This window comes from Lutjanus erythropterus, chromosome 16 (genome assembly GCF_056507025.1).
Source record: "Lutjanus erythropterus isolate fLutEry1 chromosome 16, fLutEry1.hap2, whole genome shotgun sequence".
NCBI lineage: Eukaryota > Metazoa > Chordata > Actinopteri > Lutjaniformes > Lutjanidae > Lutjanus > Lutjanus erythropterus.
The window spans coordinates 25,606,900-25,628,543 of NC_139332.1; the positions used below are offsets into that span (position 1 = coordinate 25,606,900).

The following is a 21,644-nucleotide window of genomic DNA, read 5'->3' on the forward strand; positions in this document are numbered from 1 at the left end:
GTGAACTTTTGATCCATGGAGGTTTTATATTTGCAAAACTTTCCTAGAGTCAAGAAAAGTGATTTAAAAGTCGCAAGTGGCAACTTATGGGCCGGGCCAAGAGGGAAAACACTGCTACACATGTTCAGTGGGCAGTACAAGCAGAAGTAAGTTTGTGCCAGGAAAGCAATTTTCATGAGAATTTGTTTGCTTAATCTAGTTCATTGTATTACATCTGTGGTTAGGAGACAAAAATACATCTAGCGTGCCACCTGGCTACCCAGAGATGGAGAAATCCAAGCTGAAACAACCTGTAGTTCTTCTTTACCGCAAGTTACATCACTGTCACGTGACTGCAGCATCACTGGATGCAGGAAGATCAACAGATTTTGTAGCACAACTAGAATTTATTGCTTCATTTGCCATTAACACTGACTGGACATCCACATAAAAAGTGGTGAATTTTCCCTTTATGCTCTGAGTCTGTTGCCCATTTTGCCCGCCTGCTAATCCAGACTTGTTTTTTCCGCCACATTGAGTCAGTTAAGGCTCCTGTCTTGGAAAACATCAAAAGATAATTTACCAAGTTGCCAAAACACAAGTTGTATTTCCCTCTTTTGTTCCCCTCTTCTCTTTGATCCTGTACAGTCAGTCTAATCTTGTTACGTGTTGAACAGATGTCTACAATCCCTCAAATCAAACCAGGCTCTGTCTGTCCGCTGTCCTTAGCTTACATCTTCTCTCTGTCCTCCCTCCCTCGGTTCTCTTAGCAGCTATACTGAGATCTCTATTTCCACCTTCCACCTCCTCGTCTTCGTCGTGTCATACGGAGGAAAGGAGGAGAGGGCCACTGACTCATTGGCCGTGTTCCTGTGCTGCTGTGCTTTTAGCCTAATGGACAGACAGCTGTGCTCCCATTTCTATATATAACTAAGAACCCCACATGATGAAGTCTGTCACACCCTCTTTACGGTCTCTACTTGTACTGTACGACCACTGGGTTAATGCTCAAGGAAACTCTTAAGAAAAAATGCTAACTAGAACCATAAGGCGCTCTTCGATTTGCCACCTTTTTGGTTCCTGATAGAACCTTAGATAAAGATTCCACAACATGGTTTGAAGAGGAGTTCAATTAGAAAAACTTATTATTTCCCCACACACTTTTAAAGATGCGGTCTATCACATCAGTATTGAAGGACTCACTTTGGTCCAATTAAAACCCATTCTATGTATGCATAGCAACAACTTTAAAAAGTTGCTCAATGGGGAACATGAGAGATGAGTTTAATTTACCAGGATCATCTTTCTTTTTCTATTCACTGTCATGCGCGCATACAGGGTCCTGTGGAATCAGTCATTACCTGCCCTCCCACCTGCAGAAATAATAACAGATTTTAGACATAGCAAGGGATTTGTGTCAAAAAAGTGACAACTGAATCGCTCTTTGGGTATTGTCCCGGTAAAGATACGAGCAGAATACAGATTGGAGGACAGTTTGGAATAATACCCCACCTTCGTCTTGTAATTATAGCCATCAGTTGTTAAATTATAAAGTTATTCACAGGTTTTATTTAGACTCCAGGCCCTGCGTGTTTATTATGTCCATCAAATTGGAACATATATTCATATGCTGTGGGAATGTTCAGGAAAGATGGAATGGACGTAGTTATACCGTGCTCTCAAAATGTTATACTACTCGCTTTATCAAGACATCCAAAAAAAAAAAAGTCCTGTTCTGCGGACTAACAGAAGTGGTGGTAATGAGATGGAAATATTCCCATGATTTAAATATATATCACTGGCTTTTTAAATGCACTCTCTTTAGACCTGTCAATAGGAAGAATACGGGCCATGAAGGCCGAGGCCACAGATGTTATCTCACTTGAAATGGAAAAAGTGAAATCTCAATTGTAGGTTGTACAGCTACAGTATATTGGTTACGAATACGAACATTATGTATGTCAGATATATTGAAATTGAGTGTGTACATGTGTGTATATATAGATATATATATATATATCCTTTTTTTCTTTTCATTTTATTGATATGACCTCCGTTTATTCATGGTGCTAACAAGAACCCACCCACAGGGTTCTATTGAGAACCATTTTATATTCCAATGGTTTTTATCTGGAACTCGCTCAGGGTTCAATCTTTGGGTTCTTTGTAAAATTAAGGGTTCCATTAAGAACTCCTTTCATCCAAAGAAGGCTTGACAAACCCTTTTTTTCAAAAAGGGTTCTTCAGAAGCAAATGGTTCTGGGCAGAAACTCAGCCTTTCAGGAAGAGCCTTTTGGAACCCTTATTTCTAAGAGTGATTGACTGTGTGTGTGTGTGTGTGTGTGTGTGTGTGTGTGTGTGTGTGTGTGTGTGTGTGTGTGTGTGTGTGTGTTTGCGTGCCAGTATGGCTTCGTTTGATAATGCCTAAATACTCTAAATTTAATCTGCAATCTTTTTGTACTCATTTTTCAGAAGCTTTTTTGCTGAAAACCTGCACTTTTTCCCTGCTTTTTATTTAATCGTTTTCAGCCAAACAGGAAAAATGTGGTTTTATGCACAAATAAAGCTACATTAAATAGATTTAGTGGAAAGCACTTTGATAAGCCTCGCTGGAACGACTTAAAATACAGTATTTAATGTAGCTTTAATCTGCGTAAAACCACAATTTTGTTATTAAATGGATGCAGGACACAAAAACAGCAGATTGTCTTCTTTAAAGGGAAAATAGCAGAAATAGCTGTTTCTTCTCTTGAATTCAGACACATTTACAAGCCTTGAGCATTAAGAAACACACAGTTTGTGTCTTGTTGTGGCACCTTTACTCCTTCGTCCCCTCATTTTGTGTAATGAAATGAACGCGATTAAGGATACAAATCCTCCTTATGTTTATTTTTTATTTTTGTATGCTGTGTGTGTGAGTGCTGGATTGAGGTATAAGTAACAGTGTTAAGGGATCAGCTGGTGGTGGGGTCGTATCCTTTCAGATTAGAGAGCTTAGTCCTCCTGCCTCGGTGTAATTAAGGAGAGACGGAGGGCAAGAAACAGATAAAGACAAAGAGGCACAGAGGAGAGTAAGTACAGTACGCAGGGAGAGTGGTATTAAAAGAAGAAGCCAGCGCGCACACACAGGAACACACTCAGCAGAGGAGGGATTGTGGGTAATGACAGGGTGCCTGGTGGTCAGTGTATTTGTGTACATGATGAGCGTGTGTGCAGCAGAGCACCGAGTCCAGAACCAACAACAGATCGGACATAAGAGGGCTGGAATGGATATGCGGTTTGTTTTGCAGAGTTCAGGACCTCTATAAAGTCAACAGAGATAATAAGTGCAGGATGGCAGGAATGTAGCCGCAAGAAGCCTTAAATGCAGGAGGAAACACAAAAATGTATGCGTGTGCACAAACACACACATTCGGTTTCCACTCTTTTCTGGCTTTGACCCTTAAAAACAAAGGGATGTGTTTGAGCAGCCAAAATATCACAAAAAAGAGTAAGTGAAGCAGGAGCACTGGTGTAGGAAGTTAAGCAATGTACTGCTGTGGAGCGGGTCAGCAGTAAAGCATATTTTACCCACTTAAAAAAAAATGAATATCCATAGTCAGCACTGCCATCAGACAGCACAGCAAACTTTATTTATATAGCCAAATATCGGTCTTTCCAAACCAACCACACTCCTTTTTCAAAAACACTAATTTTACTTTGTAGAACAGAGAAGTTACAGGTGTGCTGCTGCCTCCATCTGTTTCTTTGAAAGGTTAATTCAGATTTTCTAAAGTCACAGAATAAAACATACAGTATAAAAGTAACAAACTCAGGCAGCAGTAGACAGCAACTCCCGTGTTCTGCAAGGTAAAATGACTGTTTTCGCCGTTTGGACAGAGCGATGTTTGACTCATGTAACAGAAAGTTTCCCACTGGAAAAGTCTGTCTGACGGCAAGGTGAATCTGTGAAAATATTCTAAATATAGTGTACACTTAAAACGACATTGATGTTTTTAGGTATCTTCAATATTATCGACCTTGTCCACAGCAGTAAATTGCTTAGCTTCTGGTCCTCTGGCTCCTCAACCTCCACCTGCAGACACTGACTCTGGACGAGTACGTCAGAAAACCCCACTTGAAAAAAATCCAAACTAATCCTAAACACTTGTACAATACAGTAGCATGTATCAGTCGTTTTAGCAACACACAAATGTGTTATATTATGTGTGATGAGTAAAGTTTCTTGCCTTTAATGAAATAAACTGATGTAAGTGATATTACAAATTATAGTGATGTGAGGTTATACTAAGAAAAGACTAATTAAATCAGAATAACTTGGCAAAGCGAGTTTATTTGTACAGTGCCATTCAAGAACGAGGCCAATTATTGTGCTTTACAAAAGATATAAAAAGCCTTTAGAAAAGATATCAAAGAAACACAAGGAAATGTAAAAAGACGCATTTAAATAGCAGTTTAAAGAATAAAATGAAATAAAAATATGAAGAAGCTAAAATAGAAAAAGCCGGACTGAATAGAAGGATAAAAATTACTTCAGCTACGGTGCAAGTAATGAATAAACAGCCCAAATTTAAAGTGATAAAAGACAGAGGAAAACAGAAAAGTAATAAGCTTTGATTGTCTAGTGTCCAGTAATCATGAAAAATATATTTTTATAACATAGAAATCATATTATACAAACTTTTCTTTCTAAAGTGAGAAACTGAGTAGGATTTTCTTTGTCGCTGTGGTTACAATATCCAGCTATAGAGCAAGAACTATGCCTCAACACAAATCCATTTCAGAAAAGGAACGATTTACTGTAGATCAAGTGAAAAAGAGTGAGGATCAGACAAAGCATTCAGTGTCAAACTCCAGTACTGGAAAGTTTCTATACACACTCATGTTCTGTAGAATAGAGAATATTTCACCCAAATAAAAAGCATATGTTTCTCTATAGTCATAAAAATAGTGTAGAAGAATTTTTTTTTTTTCTTCTTTTCTGTCTTCGCAATCATCCCGTGACCCCCGGGATTCATCTTAGCCCTCCTCTGGGGTCTACTTGTTTTAGGTGACAGACCTGGCTGGGGAACTGTCAAAGGAAAACACGTCTGTCGAGTGTTATCTTGATAAAAAGTGAGCCTCGGCTGCGCTCGCAGGTGTGCATCAGGTGATTCTGGTGCTGTTCATTCTGTGAGGGGCATTAATTGGTGTTAATTTAAAAGGTGAAAATGTGAGCTGATGCCAGTGTAAACGACGCTGCTAACTGATTGATACTATAACCACACAGAGAGAGAGTCCTTATTTTTCTAAGCAGGTTACATGATGTTGGTAACATGTCTTTAGGGCAACAAACATGTGAATCAGGACGTCATGTTTAAAAGCAGGTTATAAAAAGAAAATACGTACAGATTCATGATTATAACAAAGCAAATTAATTGCCAGTCCCTGAAGGAAAACACTGGGCCGCATGCAAAAACCACTCACACAAACAGACTCGTTTTCAAGTGGTTTTTCTACGAGTCATTTTCACCAACTTTCTTTGTTTTGAATTTTATATTTGGTACAAACACAATTTACAAGCAGTTCGAACCTGTCATGTGAGTCATGTGCAGTTTGTCTGCTGTTATCCAAGCAAATTTCATTAGTGTAGAGACATTTTGCATTTGAAAAATAAATTACACTTCATAATTATGTTGGCATCATCCTGTTTGACTGCATTTCAAATGATAATGCAAGTCTAAATTTACACATAAAGCCAATCATCATTAATATAAATTGGACATTACCCACAGTCAGACCATGTCTTCACATGTCGTTGTTTGACTTGCTGTGACGAGACATTTTCTAAAACTATTTTCATATTGAACCTTTTTTTTTAAGTTATTTTTTGGGCCTTTTATACTTTAATTTATATCAAACTATATCTTTTTTTATTTCAGTAACAGTATTAGGGTTGGGTACTAAACTCAGTATTTTTAAGGGTACCAACTGACTTATGCTTGTTCCTCTGGATACCGATTAAAGTTAAATCAATCTGTGCCATATTTTAAAATAGAGAGAGAGAGAGTGGTGTGACCCCTGCAGTTTGTTCAAGTCACAGTGAGTCGGGGCAATGGTGGACCAAAAGCAACTCAACACAGTCAACACTCGCTGCAGTATTTGTAATGTGAAATGCAAAGCTGGTGAGGTCAACACGTCTAACATACACAAAATATAATATATCTAAAAGCTAAAGTGTGCACCGATTCATAGCCTGAAAGCCACAGTCCTCCACAGCAGCTGCAGCTAACGTTAGCACGCCTGCAGCCAGCCAGTGTAACTTTTAGACGCGAACCCCCCAAGGACGACAAAACTTTGAGCGCAGGCGTCGACAGCTTCGCTGACATCTTCAGGTGATTAATTAGCTTGTTGAAGAAGTTGTTGGTGGAGATGAGTGGGCTTTTTTTTGCTGTCTCGGTTGGCTTAGCATTTTTGCTAGCATTAGCCAACACTCAGCCACTGGCTGCATCTGAAACTCCTTACAGCATGATATTTAGCACGCTACAAAAGTGTGTGAGATTTATTAGTATGTCCAGAACCTTGGAATAAAAAACAATATTTGTGAATTGCAGATTATAAGTGGGAAAATAATAGTGTTTTATTTTGTTTGGTGTGTAAAATGTTCTAAATAAATAACAAAATATTAAAAAGATAATAATAGTGTTGCAATTTCTAAGTTTGGAAATTGTATTTTATTATTACAGAAAGAGTAAAGTACCAAAAAAAGGTACTGCTGCGCAGAGGTGTCAGTTTCCTTTATGAATCTCTGAAAGCAGGACTTCAGTCTTCAAACTTGTAAAGGTCTTTCTTTTTTCACTCTCTTTTTTTTCAGCTTAGCCTTATATGATATTACTGGGGCCTGAGAAGTGTCATACACGAGCACTCAAATATCCACAAGTGGATCATTTACACAGTTACCTGAAGTTACGGGTGCTAAATCTGGTGTGACATGTTTGTATGAGCCCACGAAAGTGAGACAACGTTGAGATAATAATTCAAAAGTGTTATTGCATGAAGCCGAAACGACTCACTCAGTGGACTGTCACACAGGGAAAGCCACAGCATCCAAATGTGAAGGGAGAAAAAAAAAAATCACTCCTTTTTAGCCCAGCACTCGAGCCCTCAACAGTAATGACTCTTGGTAACTGAGGAAGACAAAGCTGCGTGGCAGAAAATCCATTAGCGAGTCTGCTGTGAGATAGCAAAGAGACACAGAGGAATGGTGGCTTTTGATACCGCGAGGCCGACAGCACCGGGGGCATCAGAAATAACTGCCTTGTCTTTTTTTTTCCCCTCTGCGAGAGTCTGAGAAGGCTGGCAGAAGTTATCCCCCATGTCTGAACCCCGGTGGATGACTAATATCTGAAATACTCCTGTGGAGCCAAGGTGTGTGTATGTGTTTGGGTGAGGACGTGACTGTGAATGCGAGGGACAGAGGGAAGAAGGGGGCTGAGATTTGGGGACTGGATCAGGATATCAGTGTAGACTGAAGACAGAAATACCAGCAAGTTTCAGTTCAGGCCGAAAATATCATTAGAATACAGTAAAAAGACGAGATATTAAATGTTCAAACTGATTATTTTATTGTTTTTTGTGAATATATGCTCATTCTGAATCTGATGCCTGCAACATGTTCCAAGGACAGCAGCATTTTTATCACTGTGATTCATCACCTTTTCTTTTAACAACACTCAGTAAACATTTGGGAACTGAGTTTTGAAAGTCAAATTCATTCTCATTCTTGCTTGATGTACGACTTGAGGTGCTCAGCAGTCTGGGGTCTCTGTTGTCGTATTTTGTGCTTCATAATGCATCAAACATTTTCAACGGGAGACAGGTCTGGACTGCAGGCAGGTCAGTCTGGTGCCTGAACTTTTTTACTATGAAGCCACACCGTTCCATTTTGCTTCAGTCCATCTCAGATGAGCTACGACCCAGAGAAGTCCGCAGCGACAGCAGCGTGTTCAGTTTTCCAAAGTGTTCCTGCGCCCATGTTGTACCCTTTATATAATTATGGGGATTTTTAATGCAGTTTTTAATGCAGTTTTTAATGCAGTACTGCCTGAGGGGTCAAGGGTCACAGGCATTTAATGTTGGTTTTAGAGAAACGTTGTTCTGTTGGACTATTTGCCCACACAGTTTTTCGCAAACTGATGAACCTCACCATGCTTTTGAACGCCTGAGCCTTTTGAGGATGCCCCTTTAATACCCAATCATGATACCGTCACTTACCAGTTAACCTGTTTATCTGTTTAACGTTCCAAACAGGCGTTTTTTAAGCTTTCCACAACTTTCCCAGTCTTTTGTTCCCTCTCTCCCAACTTTTTTATGAACATATTGCAGTCATCAAAAACAGAATTACTTTATATTTACAAAAAACAATAACGTTTATCAGTGTGAGCATTAAACATCTTGACTTTGTACCGTGTTCAATTGAACACAAGTCGAAAATGATTTGCAAATCATTGCATTCTGTTTTTATTTACGCAGCTTCCCAACTTATTTTGAATTGTGGTTGTAGAGCCATTGCATTGTTCAGTTTTCATGATAAGCACGGTTGTTTTTAAATAAATTATTTGTACTGTCGAGCAGACAGTTGTGAGCTGAAAGAAAATGAAGGGAGGGAGAGAATGGGAATTACTTGCAACAAGGGTCTCTAATCAAAGCAGGAATATTGCAGTTATACTCTACTGTCAGCACCTTAAAGTGTGTCTCTGTAACATTAAATATTCATGACTAAATATGCAGTGATAAAAGTCAAGAAAATATTTATTTACATATTTAGGTATTTTTTAGAGTGTGACAAGGAAAAAAGTAAACCCACTTCAAACGAACGAGACAGAAAAACACAAAAACAGAAATCTTCACTTATAGCAAGAAGCTCATTGAGATAACAAGTTTAAAGTATTTCACTCTCCAAGCAAACGACCCCCCACCCCCACATTAAGGTTTTTAATGAATATATGTACCTGTTGATATTTGGTTTACCTAAAAAATCTGACAAATTCATGAAATTAGTGAGGTTTGTAGTGTAGATGAGAGCAACTACAGACTTCTAACAACATCATAACTAATGAAAACGGTTGAAAAACTGATGTGCGGCACTCAAAATTAATAACCTTTAAGACTTTATAGCGTTCAAGGATCATTGACTTGAATGTCATTATTTACAGCAGAGTCATCAGAGGTGGAGGATGTACTCAGGTCTTTTCCTTACTTACCACAAGGAGCTTTTAACTGGTTATGAAACAGTCTAAATTTATTCCTGATGCTTGTATATAGTTATTCTTAACGTCTGCCACCAGGTCAGATTCTCCTTGAAGTCAGATGAAATGGTCTGTGTTTACACTTTCTCAAGGCAAAGTTACAGCGAGTAGTACGTTAGCCAGTTAAAAAGAAGCAGGAGGAGTTTTTTTTAAGTTAGATTTTTATTTTTGACTTTTATTTTTGATTTTTTATAAAAAACTCCTCAACCGTTTCGTGCCTCCTGTCCCCACCTGAACCCTTGTCTTCATCCCACAGTCCTGTACGTCACCTCAGTAACATTACTGGTCTCCGTCAGTCTCGGTCTGTATCCCAGTCTAATAGGACTGCTAACTGAGCTAATTAGCTAATGGCAGCTACAGCACAGTTAGCAGCAGCGCACCGGTGACTACAGTGACTCCTAATGATCGCGTAACGGCAGTGGATGGAAACATGAATTCATTGACATTTTGTTAAAGTTTGTGATATATTTGGAAGGAAACACAAACTAGTGAGATTCACGTTTGGCAGAGCACCATGGAGGCGCCAGAGGGACGGATGGTTTTCAATGCTGTTTCAGTTACACTGCAGACAATCAATCTGAAATGTCTTGCTGTGGTTACTCATGTTTCTTGCGGACGTCTTTTGAATTGTTGCTGGATCTGTAAGCAGAATAGCTCCCTGTTTCTTTCTAAATATAAACCCCATTTACTAGTTTAGCTGCACTGGGATTCAGTTCAAGATGCTCGATATTTCAGATTTTCATGCTGGCTCCTGCAGTTCTTCAAAGTCTACTTTTAATTTGTTTGCGAGTGCCATCTGTACATACAGTGCTCTAAACCATTTTTAGATGTCAGACTTCAGCTTTGTGAAGTATTTTTGTGACACTATATCACCTTTAAGGTGCTGAAAGATGAAGAAACAGGAGAGCGATAGAACAGAAGGTGGAAAAAAAAAGGAGGAGATGGCTTATCTGTCCATCTGGTATGAAGACGGTCGATGAAGCTGGGGGGGAACTGTGTGTGTGTGACAGTTCCTTATGCAACAGCTGCAGGAGAGGATTTAGCATCTGGATACACCTTCTCTCTCTGATTCAACCTTCCCTTGTTTTTCTTGACATGGAGATTACTGAAATGAGAGGAAAGATGAAGACAGAAGGGAGGATGAGGAGAAAAAATAAGGATTATGGGCACTGTTGCTTCCCCCCACACAGAGATGAACACTCGTCTCTCCCTCCTGCTTTCGGTTTCTGTCTCTCTATGTTTAATGTAAGTGGATACTAGAAGACCTCATTCCTCTGCACACTGAAACCTGAACTGTCTATTTAGCCTGCTGCCTTTTACTCCGTCTCTCTTTTCAATTTCTCTGCATTTTTTTTTTACCTTTCCCGTTCCGTACCCTCTAATCTTCACAATTTTGTGTTCTCATTTTTCACTTGTGCTTTTCCTTTTGACCCCCCCTGCTTCTGCGTCTGTCTGATGCCATGTTTAGTGTGGGTTGTAGCCCAGCGCCTGACCCACTGCCTGCAGACAGAGCTGTAGTTTTGTGACTTTCTCTCCTCCACCCCTCCCCTTCCTCCCGAGTCCCAGAGGCTACAGCAGCTGGCTACACACACATTTCCTTCCCTCCGTGTCCCTTTTTCCTCCCTCCGTCTTTCACCCTCTCTCATCTTCTTCTGCTCTCAAATCATCTCATTGTCTTCCCTCCATCCAGACACCCTCCCACTGTTTGTCCAGTGAAACGCTGGCAGCTGCAGTCATATTGTCAGTTCACGCACAGTACAAGTCTTTTATTTTGTAGCTTAGGAGAAACATGAGGTCTCATTATGCACATGATGTGGCCCCATATCATACAGTAGGCGTACAGTATCATTTTACTAACTCATTGTAAGTTCCCCCGGATATTAGTGTCAGACAAATACCATTAATGTAAAAATGAAAAAGGGAAATGGAATAAGTAGGCCATAAGTAGTCAGTCCTGTGTGTGATTATTGGATAATAAATGTGTGTTAGGTACTTAAAAACTATACAACAACAACAGCAAGAAAAAAACACACTGTGAGTGCAAGTTTTAGCTTTAAAAAGGGGAGTTTTAAAGGGATAGTTCAGATTATTGAATGTGGACAACCTACGGCAGATGCTGGTGGCCACGCCTCCAGGTTGGAGAAGCCACTGGAGTACCAGTGGAGAAGCTAAGCAATGTACTGCTGTTGACAAGGTCAGCGACAAAAGGTATTTAGCCACTAAAAAAGGTGCACCTAAAAAAATAATATCAGTGTTAAGTGTATACGATATTTAGAATATTCTCATGGCTTTACTTTGCCGTCACACAGCCTATTCTGGTGGGAAACCAAGCCAAACATTGCTCTTTCCAAACCAACCAAACTCCATTGATGAATTCAGCAATTTTAGCTCACAGAGCACAGGAGTTGCTGGTCTTCTATCGCTGCCTCGTTCTGTTAGTTTATTTGTGTTTTTGCATGACTTCTGTGTTTCACAAGGATAGTTTGGATTCACCAAAGTCACACAATAACACAAACAAGCTAACAGATCAAGGCAGCGGTAGACAAGCAACTCCTGTGCTCTGCGAGGTAAAATTACTGGTTTTGCCAATGGAGTTTGGTTGGTGTGGAGAGAGTGAAACGTATGTAATGTTTTTTTAGGTGGACCTTTTCTAAATGGCTAAAATACCTTTTTTTGCTGACCTGGTTCCAAAATTAGTAATCAGTTCACTCAAGAATCACTTCTTTCCCATTTATTTTAGTTTTGTTATGTGTGTGTTAGGGATGAAAGCGTTGGCATAACTGAAAAATGCATACAAAAAAAGTGAAGAGTTTTAAGAGATCAAGACTGGAGCAGTTGTTCCAGCGGGATGGGATGGTTATAGAGTAGGTCCTTGGTCCTGGGCGGAAGAAGAGACGGGAGTCTGACATACAGAAATGCCTCCAGGAGGGACTGTGCAGTGGAGACGGCGAGCGGCAGAGTTCTGAATATGCTAAAGATTTTTAAGGATGCCGTGTGAGAATATATGTTCTATTGCAGTGGTTGAGTCAGACTGGACTCAGAGTTTCAGCAGCAGCAGCAGGAGGAGGACAGGGATGAGTGGAGACAGGCTCCATTTTTCTAGCAGAAAAGGGCAGTTTTTGCGATGTGATTTGCATACTGTAGTGTTCGAATGAGAGATGACTTTCCTCCCACTTGATTTGTTTTTGGCATTTGGGAAAGAAACAGCAACAAGTATGAATGCCGGAGAGGTTTCAGCCAAAAAGGGTTCTCCATGTAGTGTGTACAACTGTTATATGATTGTGTGTTTGTTTAATAAACTAAATGATATGATAGTACTGTCAAAACCTACATTTCATAGGTTGAAAATGGCTCAATATGCCATCAACTGTTTTAAATTATCCTGAAATCTTGAAGTCCAGTGCTGATATAGAGCTATTCTGTTGGGACTTATATATGTCATGAAATTTATACAAAAAAAGAACCACCTCCACCCCCTTCCTCAGCCTTGTGCCCACTTTTAACATTTTTCAAAATTATGCAGTGAATGGAGTTCAGACCTGGGCGAACAAATGCAATAGCTCAATATATTCTGAGAGCTGAAATATTCTTATTTGTGTTGTTAAGAATTATTTAGGAGCATTTTTGCCTTTATTTTAAAGGCCAATGGAGAGGTGACAGGGAATGTTGGGAGAGAAACAATGGAGGATTCGGTCCAGAATCAAACTGGGAACATTGCGATCGCAGTATATGGCCCCCGCGTGTCCTGTAATAATAATTTATATGTCGAACCAAAGAAAAGCTCTTTTGAGGTTTGGGGCAACTTCATTGTCCATTTCATGGACTAAATCCATCTTGAAATGTCTATTAGAGGCTGACATTTTTTCAGGAATCCTGTGGGTCAAGAGATTCCTGTGGGATTCCTGCAGGATGGGAGTCAATTTCACTGGGACGGGACGGGAAAAAAAAAGAAACGACTGGGCTGAGCAGGAATTATAATAATAATGGGTCAGTTTTATATATAAATATGCAGTTCTGTCTTCTTTATTTTGAACATGTTAGTTGTTCTGTTGTCTCTTTTATTCCTCTGCTCTGCCGGTTGGTTGGTTGCAGCCACCTGCCCAGTGCATGACGTGTGCCGACTGTGGATCGACCCATAGTGCGGCAAACAACATTTAAATGCCAACGATGAAGTCGGAGTCCGATTCAGAGAAGACATAGTTGTAATGCAGAGTCAAGGACAACGATCCATGTCACTGACAGACCTTCCAGGCAAGTCTGAAGTTTTCTGAGTTTGAAGTTCTTCGGAGCGGAGAGTGACGTTTTTAGAACTCTTAAGGCAGTTTGTGAGACGTATAAAGCAGTTATCAAATACTCCACTGACTCATGAATGGCCTTCAGAGACACGCTGCTAATGTAGTTGGTGACAAAATGTAGCTGAAAATCACCTCTTTTGTGAAATGTATAAAACACAAAATGAGAATAGGGACGGGAGTAATTTTTCCAGGATAAAAACAGAATAGGAGTACTTTTTTGGGAGTGGGATGGGACGGGAGTGAAAATCCATTCCCATGTTACACTCTAATGTCCATACTGTCTCTCGTTCATCCTGATCTCTTTTCTTCCTTTTTTATTATTATTCTTAAATGAGAAATTTGTAATAGTCACTGTAATAAATCATAAAATGACCATGATGTGTCTTCAGAGATTGAGGAAAGTTAAGTTGATCTAATTGCTTCTCTGACAACAACTCTACAGCTGAGGTGTCTCTCTTGGAAATTTCTGTTCCGGGCCAGAATTTACTGTGTTTGTTTGCCTGTTTCTCATTCATTAGAGGTCAAATTAGTGCAGAATAATTGCTGAATGTGTAGAAATCTTTTAGAAGCCGTGGATATTTATAACGGTTAAACTGAACAATATTTTAATGGACTTTGGTAGGCGGTGAGACAGGCAGCCACTAACAGGAAGTCCAGACAGTGCATTTTCAGAGCAGTGGGTTTTTTGTTTTTCGAGATAATAGGCTCAACTTCACATCGACAGACAACTCACAGTTATAAACCCACAGTGTAGGACTTGTCCTCACATGTTATTGTCAATTTCTAATGTTGCACTTGTCTTGCACTTGTCTTGCACTCCTGCAGTGTTCCTGCAGCCTGACTGAGGAGGGGGTACAGGGAAACAACTCACTTCAACCATAGATATTATATGTAATAGGATTTAAATCTACTTAATGTACCGTCTACGGCTCCAAATAGCTATTTGGATTGAAGTACTCATTTTTGTATGCACACATGCCACATATTGCTCCTTTAATATGTGCATTTTAAAAACCGAACATGAAACAATATTATGGTCCAGTTCATTGCACGGTGGCAGCGAAGTGGTTCTTGTTTGCCCATGTGTAGATGTTTGTTTGCTGACATTAAAGACAGGGACTTCTGTCACTCAGCTCTTGTTGTGCTCCACGAGGTGCACATGAGAATGAAAAGTATTGACAGTGGCCTGTTAACGCCGTGGCGGCTAATCCATAACCTTGGTCTACCACACACTTCACGCACCGGGACAAACATGCATACACACAGACACTGACGCGCACACACACGCTCCACTGACACCTGACCTTTACAGGAAGAGGAGTGGAGACCAACTGACCAGAAGCTGCCGTCAATCAAGGAGCATCCACCCTCCCTCCCTCCCTCCCTCCTGCCTCCCTCCATCCCTCGCCTCTCCGCTTTCACTCAGTCAATATTCATTAAACAGCCAGTGTTTAGTACACATAAGGGATGAGTCTACATGAGGGGGTGAGGCAGAAAAGAGAGACTGAGAAATAAATAAAAAACACACACACACACACACACACACATACACGCAGACAAAATGGAGGGTGTGAAGAAATGTGAGGGAGAATTAAGTCAGCGAGGGTGAAGCCGATGGGTCTGTGAGTGAGAGAAAGGGATCGGCAGATGATAGGATTGAGGGGAAGCAGATTTACTTATCAGACGACACAAAACGCGCACACACATGCACGCACGCACCGACGCAGGCGGCGACTCAGAATGGTACCATCTTAGTAAACACAGCTTTGGTGGTAGTGGTGTCACACAGAGCCCAGTGCCTTGGCATGAAGAGAGAGAGCCCGCTGTGGCGTGTGTCTGTGGTCTCTGTCTCTATTAATGTCTCTGTGAAACTGCAGCTATCTGAGACAAAAATACGGAAAAGGATAACAAGATGAAGACATCGGGCCTAAATCTGTGTGAGTGTGTGTTCTGACTACAAAATCAACTCCTCTTATCCTTCTACATAGATTGGCTCCATATTGAACGTTTAATATTTAACTATCTGTCCTCCTGGGAGACCTGGGGATTGGAAAAAGGTGGGCGGAAGCAGTGTGTGCATGCACACAAACACACACCAACACACACACACACTCAGAGCAGTGCTGACTTGTGCGGACTTAAGTGTACACACAATCAGAATCTTTCATCACAAAACACAAACACTCGATGTGCAATCAAGAGCATACAAATGAGATGAAAATGTATTCAGACAACACCCAGTGACGAAACGTTGAGCACTCCATGTTTCTGCTGATTGTACACGAGCCCAAACATAACAATAGTTGCGTTGATTAGTGCTGAAATAATTAGTTGATTAATTAAATAGCTTATTGCTAACAAATTAATCATTTAACTCCTTTGCTGAGGGAAAAAGCCAAACGTGCTGTTATTTTAGAAATAAACAAAAATATTGCTCGTTACTTCTGGAAAATTTGGCAGATTTTAATTGGCCTGGCTCTTTTTTTCCAAACAGGAATATTTTTTATTTCACCTTGTGGTCAGCAAAAACAGTATAATCAATATAATCTGAACTGGGCAATATAATATACAGATTATAAGCAAGGAATTGCTTTAGTGAAAATCAATTAAATAGACAATTATTAGCAAAAACCCACTTGCTTGTAATTGATTGCAAGTGATCATAATTAGAGCAGGTCTATAAAAACACAGTATTGATCATACTGATGTTGAAAGGTCCGCTCAGTTTTGGTCTCCACCAACACCTGAAGGAAATATCTGGCTCTCCAACTGCTGACTGCTACAACATGTTCACCAGCGAGCTGAGAACTTTGTCTGGTGCTGAGCAGGTAGTGCCTGAAATCAGCTGCCTGCTGCAATAAAGCAGTAGTAGGTGGAAAGCCGAAATACGGTTGATTGTTGGGCCTCATCACCAGGACATGAGTTGGGTTTTGTTTTCTCCATCCTGAGACCCTCCTACCAGATGATCATCACATGCTTCGTGCGCACAGTTTATCGAAGCAATCGGAAACGTGCACAGTAGTTTTAGTGTCAAAACTTAACCACACTGCGACCCTTTCACAGAGTTAATCATGTGTTGAAAGGCCATTTCACAGAGTTAATCATGTGTTAGAAGCAGCTTTCTGACTGCATCTGATACTGCAGCTAAAGGTTACCCTCTGCTTCAGTATCAGTAAACACTGAGGAACAGTGACGGATAGTTGGTTTTAATCCAAACCACAAATTTTTCCAAAACTTAACCAAGTGGTTTTAGTGACTAAACCTACCCAAGACCTTCAGTTTGAAAGTTGAGCGACAGCGGATAATACATTAATTCGACAGTCAGGGGTGAGACTGTGTTGTAAATCCACTGTATTCATTCAAATATCACCTTTGACACAACAGTAATCTACTGGTGTATCTGTTTTGTAATGTAATCTAATGTAATCCAAATGCAAACACAGCAGATCAGAGCACGTTCTCGGTGAGGGCTTCCAGATAACAATCATGTAAACTTTCATCCAGTGCACACAGGATTCATTTCAACCCCGTTTATTACACTGCAAGTGCAGGTCTGTGCGTGTATTACAGTACGCATACTGTATGCATGCTTTCCCACATTAACATGCAGTGCGGTACATTCCTTGCTACGCACAATATGAAATGACATGCATGCAATCACATGCACATGAATACACAGTGAGTCATTGTTATTTAGCCGGGGTTACCTACATCCCAGCCCCCAACCGCAGACACACTGACTCAGTTACTCGCTCATGCAAATTCTCAGTTTTTAATGTCTTTATGTCAGTTCAACCAACTTACAAAGAATACTTTCTTACATAGCTTAACATATACAGTACTATGAACCTGTATAAATATGAGAATATGCAGTTACAAATGTTGCTCTCTACTGAAGAAAACAGTTTGACGCTAGGTCTGTAGGATATCCAGAGTGACACTGACACTGTGTTTATAATTATTGTTATCGTTTATGTTTATTATTGCTCAGTCAAGTTTGTAATATTATTTTTCAAAGCTGTGAGCACCACAAACCTTTCATTTACCTCCACTTTACCGACATAGTGGCTGGAATTTTGAAGAACCTGGGTAGATAAAACCAAAACTATCTGCATGACTAAAGAACAATAGATGTGAATGAGAACATTTGTTTGGTTGCTTCCCCTGTAGAGTAGTTTGCTGAATACTTTGACAGTTACTTGATTAATTATTTGGTCTAATGTCAGAATTTGGTGAAACATTCCTGTCAGAAGTTTGTGAACTAACTGAAGATACTTATTTGCCTCGCCATTGTTCTGGCAGTTTCAAGTCCTGTTCAAAACGGAAAGTAAATCAAAGTTTTCAGTAACTTTAAAGTTTGTGACGTCACTTTCAACACGACATACATGATATTGTTATCTTAAACCAAACCATGATCATTTCCTGATCCTAACCTTGTAGTTTTTGTGCCTAAACCTGACCTCACTGTGATCATTTTACAACATAAACGTGAGTTATGTCACGTGACATTACACACATGGTTAAGGTCTGGCAAGCCTGTCACTGCCGGTACTCTCCACTGGTAACATATGTTGTTTGGGAGTAATAGGCAATCAACCTATTCTGTCATGTAGGTGTGAGAATGTGTTGGCATTTTCAGAACAATGGGCCGGAGCAGTGGGCTTTTGTATTCAGGCTATGGGGCTGTCAGACAAATGGGCTTTCAGTCCGATGGGACATTTTTCAGACTATTGGGGACAAATGGTCAGGCAGTCCCTCATATAATACCACAAATGTGAGGAAATTTTATTTAATTTGAGAGGCTGGAACATGCAAATTCTTGGCATTTCGCTTAAAGTGAAAATCAAAATAACTCCTAATGAATTCAACTGACCGATCAATTAATAGACAGTGTTTCGCTTCTAATATGGGCAAACTGATCCTTTACATGTATATATACACACGCACGCATTCACACATAGAAAGACCATTTGGCGTAGAGTAATAATGCAGGACATAGTGTGCTTATGCACAAAGCTACACTGCAACTTCTAATGTTTTCCTGTAGAATATAAATGGCAGAGGCCAACAAGCATGCATACTCAAAGATGCTGAGACACAAAGGAGAGGGGGAGAGTGAAGAGAGAGGCACAGCAGGCCTGGTCGTTTGTTGTTGGAAACAAAGTGCTGTTAAATGATTTACTTGTTCCCTGCATTTAAGTACAGCCCCTCATTAAAGAACAGCAGCCAGCCGGCAGACTGGCCGACTCGTCTGCAGGAGCCCAGACAGACCAACTCGTGCACACGGACGTACACGACTTCATGCACAAGCTGACTCCTAGTTATTATGCATTGTTGAATACACACACACACACACACACAGAGATGCATATGCACGCATACACACAAACAGCAGGAGCAGAGGGAGAAGTGGGTCAGACTAACCAGATCAGTCTCACTACATTTGCAGCATACAAGAGGTCCAACTGTCTCACATTAGATACTATACACGCACACACACACATAACAAGGAAAATATTAATGTATTCTCACATAAACACAATATATTTACTCAAGGAGAAGTAAATATATATATAGTTTTGAATGCAGCACACATTTATTTACTCCCTCTGCTCAACTACATGAAGACACAGAGGAGTTGTGTATCTTTACAGATGGAATCTACACATTCATTAACTCATAGCAGAGCTAAATGAGTGTGTTTACCTAAATCCCGAGCTCAGAACGAGATTTGGGCACAAAATCCCTCAGAAATACATCGTGTAAATCTCTTTAACCGTCGTGACGGATATTTTCTCTCGGAGATTGATTTCAAATGTACATCGGCGCGCCACGCTGGAGATTTATGCCGCTGCAGATGCACACAGATCCATCATACGCCCACGCACACATGTATATGCACGGCGGTGGTGACAGCAAAGCTCTATCAACAGGTGGAGGAGTATCGGAGCAGAACCGTGGAGAACACCAAACAAGACTGCCTTTCAGTAAACTGATGCTGATGTGTGTGCACTCTTAGAACTATAAAGGGTTCTTCAGTGTGTGCAGATAAGAGATCCATTTAGCTTGCAACCTCTTTAGAGAGGCCTACCTAGAATCCCTACATGAGGTTCTACAGGGAGCCCTTCTGTGGTGTAGTGGTTCCACCCAGAACTCTCTCTGGGGCTTCTAACCAGAACCTTTCCATCTTCTGAGTGCGAACAAGAACCCACACAGGGGATTCTACCAAGAACCTTTTTATATTCTAAGGCTTTTATGTAGAACCCAATCAGAGGGCTCTACCAAGAACCTTTTTATATTCCAAGGGTTTTATCTAGAAACCCATGCAGGGGGTTCTACTGAGAACCCTCTTATATTCTAAGGCTTTTATCTATACCCCACCCAGCATTACAACAATCCTTGGAGAGCTTTTTCCTCCGAAAAGGGTTCTTTTTAAGAATAAGGGTTCCAGTAAGAACCGTTTTCATCCAAACACTCTTGACAAACCCTGTCTTCAAAACGGGGTTCTTCAGAAGCAAATGGTTCTAGGTAGAACCCCAGCTCTTCAGGATGAACCCTTTTGCAACCCTTGTTTCTGAGAGGGTGCGCGTCTGTGTGTTTCGACACATTCATCATGGATACACACTCACACACTGACATCCATTCAGATCTTGATGTCCAGGGCCGACTGTAGCGGAGTTAAATGATGCCAACATCAGCAATGAAATCCCAATTTTCTCATCCAGGGAGCAACAGAGGCCTGCGTCTCGTCACTCGTGGAGGGTTAAATAAATGACTCAGCGGGCGAGAAGATTAATGGCAGGCATATTTTACACTGACGTTCCTTCTGCAAATAAACAAGCAGAAAGCTGGATGCAGAGACGATGGGAAGGCGGCGGAGGAGGAGGAGGAAGAGAGAGCAGGATAAGAGAAAGGAGGAGGGTGATGAGATGAAAAGGAGCAGAGTGAGGGGAAACTCTCCTATAAGAGCCTGTTTGTCTCCCCATCTGTTTACTCCACTGCGCAGCAGTTCTTTACCATGAGGCCGTTACACGGGCCGTTCCTTGGTGTTCCACTTAGCAGATGAAGGCAAGCATTGATGCAGAGGTTTCCATGTGGCGTCTTTTTCATAGTGTGAAATATGAGCATGAAGTGGTGACGCACGGCAGCAGCCAGTGGGAGTAGCGCACTCGAAGTTTCTTACTTTGGCTCGAGTTCAGGCCCTCTTGTCTACAACACAAATCAATAGAGAACAGATATTAGGGCGTATTTACTCATGAGCTCAGTGATGGATATACTTTCCAACGTACAGTATCTATCTGTAACGGTGCCAACATTTCTGCAGAGGGGGGAAAAAGATTTATTACTGCACATAATCGGAGCCATTATGACTAAACATTAGAAATGAAAAGCCACAGAAATCCTGGTTTATTTTATGTGCGACAGATGTTAAATATCATATATCAAAAGAAGCGTGTGTTGCCACACTGGCAGGCGATTTATTTGATTTGTTTGCTCTCATTGAGTTATTTCTGTTAGAGGTTGGTGATTTCCTGTTGCAATCTTCAATAGAGGCTTTTATTGATTGTTGACATATTCAGATTTGTTTTTGCATTCCTATAATTATTATGCAGTTTATAAAAAATATGTAATTTGTAACATCTGTGAATTAGCATATTAATGGGATATTTCAGATTATTTGAAGTGGGGTTGTATGATACACTTTGACATAGTCAGCGTGTTACTTACAGTAGATGGTGATTGGCCTCCCCTCAGTTTGGAGAAGCAGACAGGAGTACCAGCATGGAAGCTAAGAAATAAACTACTGTGCATCGAGTCAACAACAAAAAGTATTTTAACCACTTAAAAGAAAAAGTCTACACTAAAGTTAGGATATTTTTGCTGCTTTACTTTACTATCAGACAGCATTTTCTGACACAAAACCACCGATGCTTTCTAATAACCATCATTAAAAATAGTTAATTAAACTTTATTCAGTAGCTGTTTCACCATTAAAAACAATGAAATGATAATAATGTTTACTAATTATTAGTAGTGCTATAATTTAGGGTATGTCATTTTATCATTTGTTAATATAAAATAA

The 21,644-nt window shown here is 40.4% G+C and overlaps 1 protein-coding gene across 3 annotated transcripts in view; it reads left to right on the forward strand.

The window, feature by feature from the left end:
* The window catches only part of ext1c (exostoses (multiple) 1c), a 130,367-nt gene that overhangs the window by 84,500 nt on the left and 24,223 nt on the right, over positions 1–21,644 (forward strand). The window lies entirely within an intron of this gene.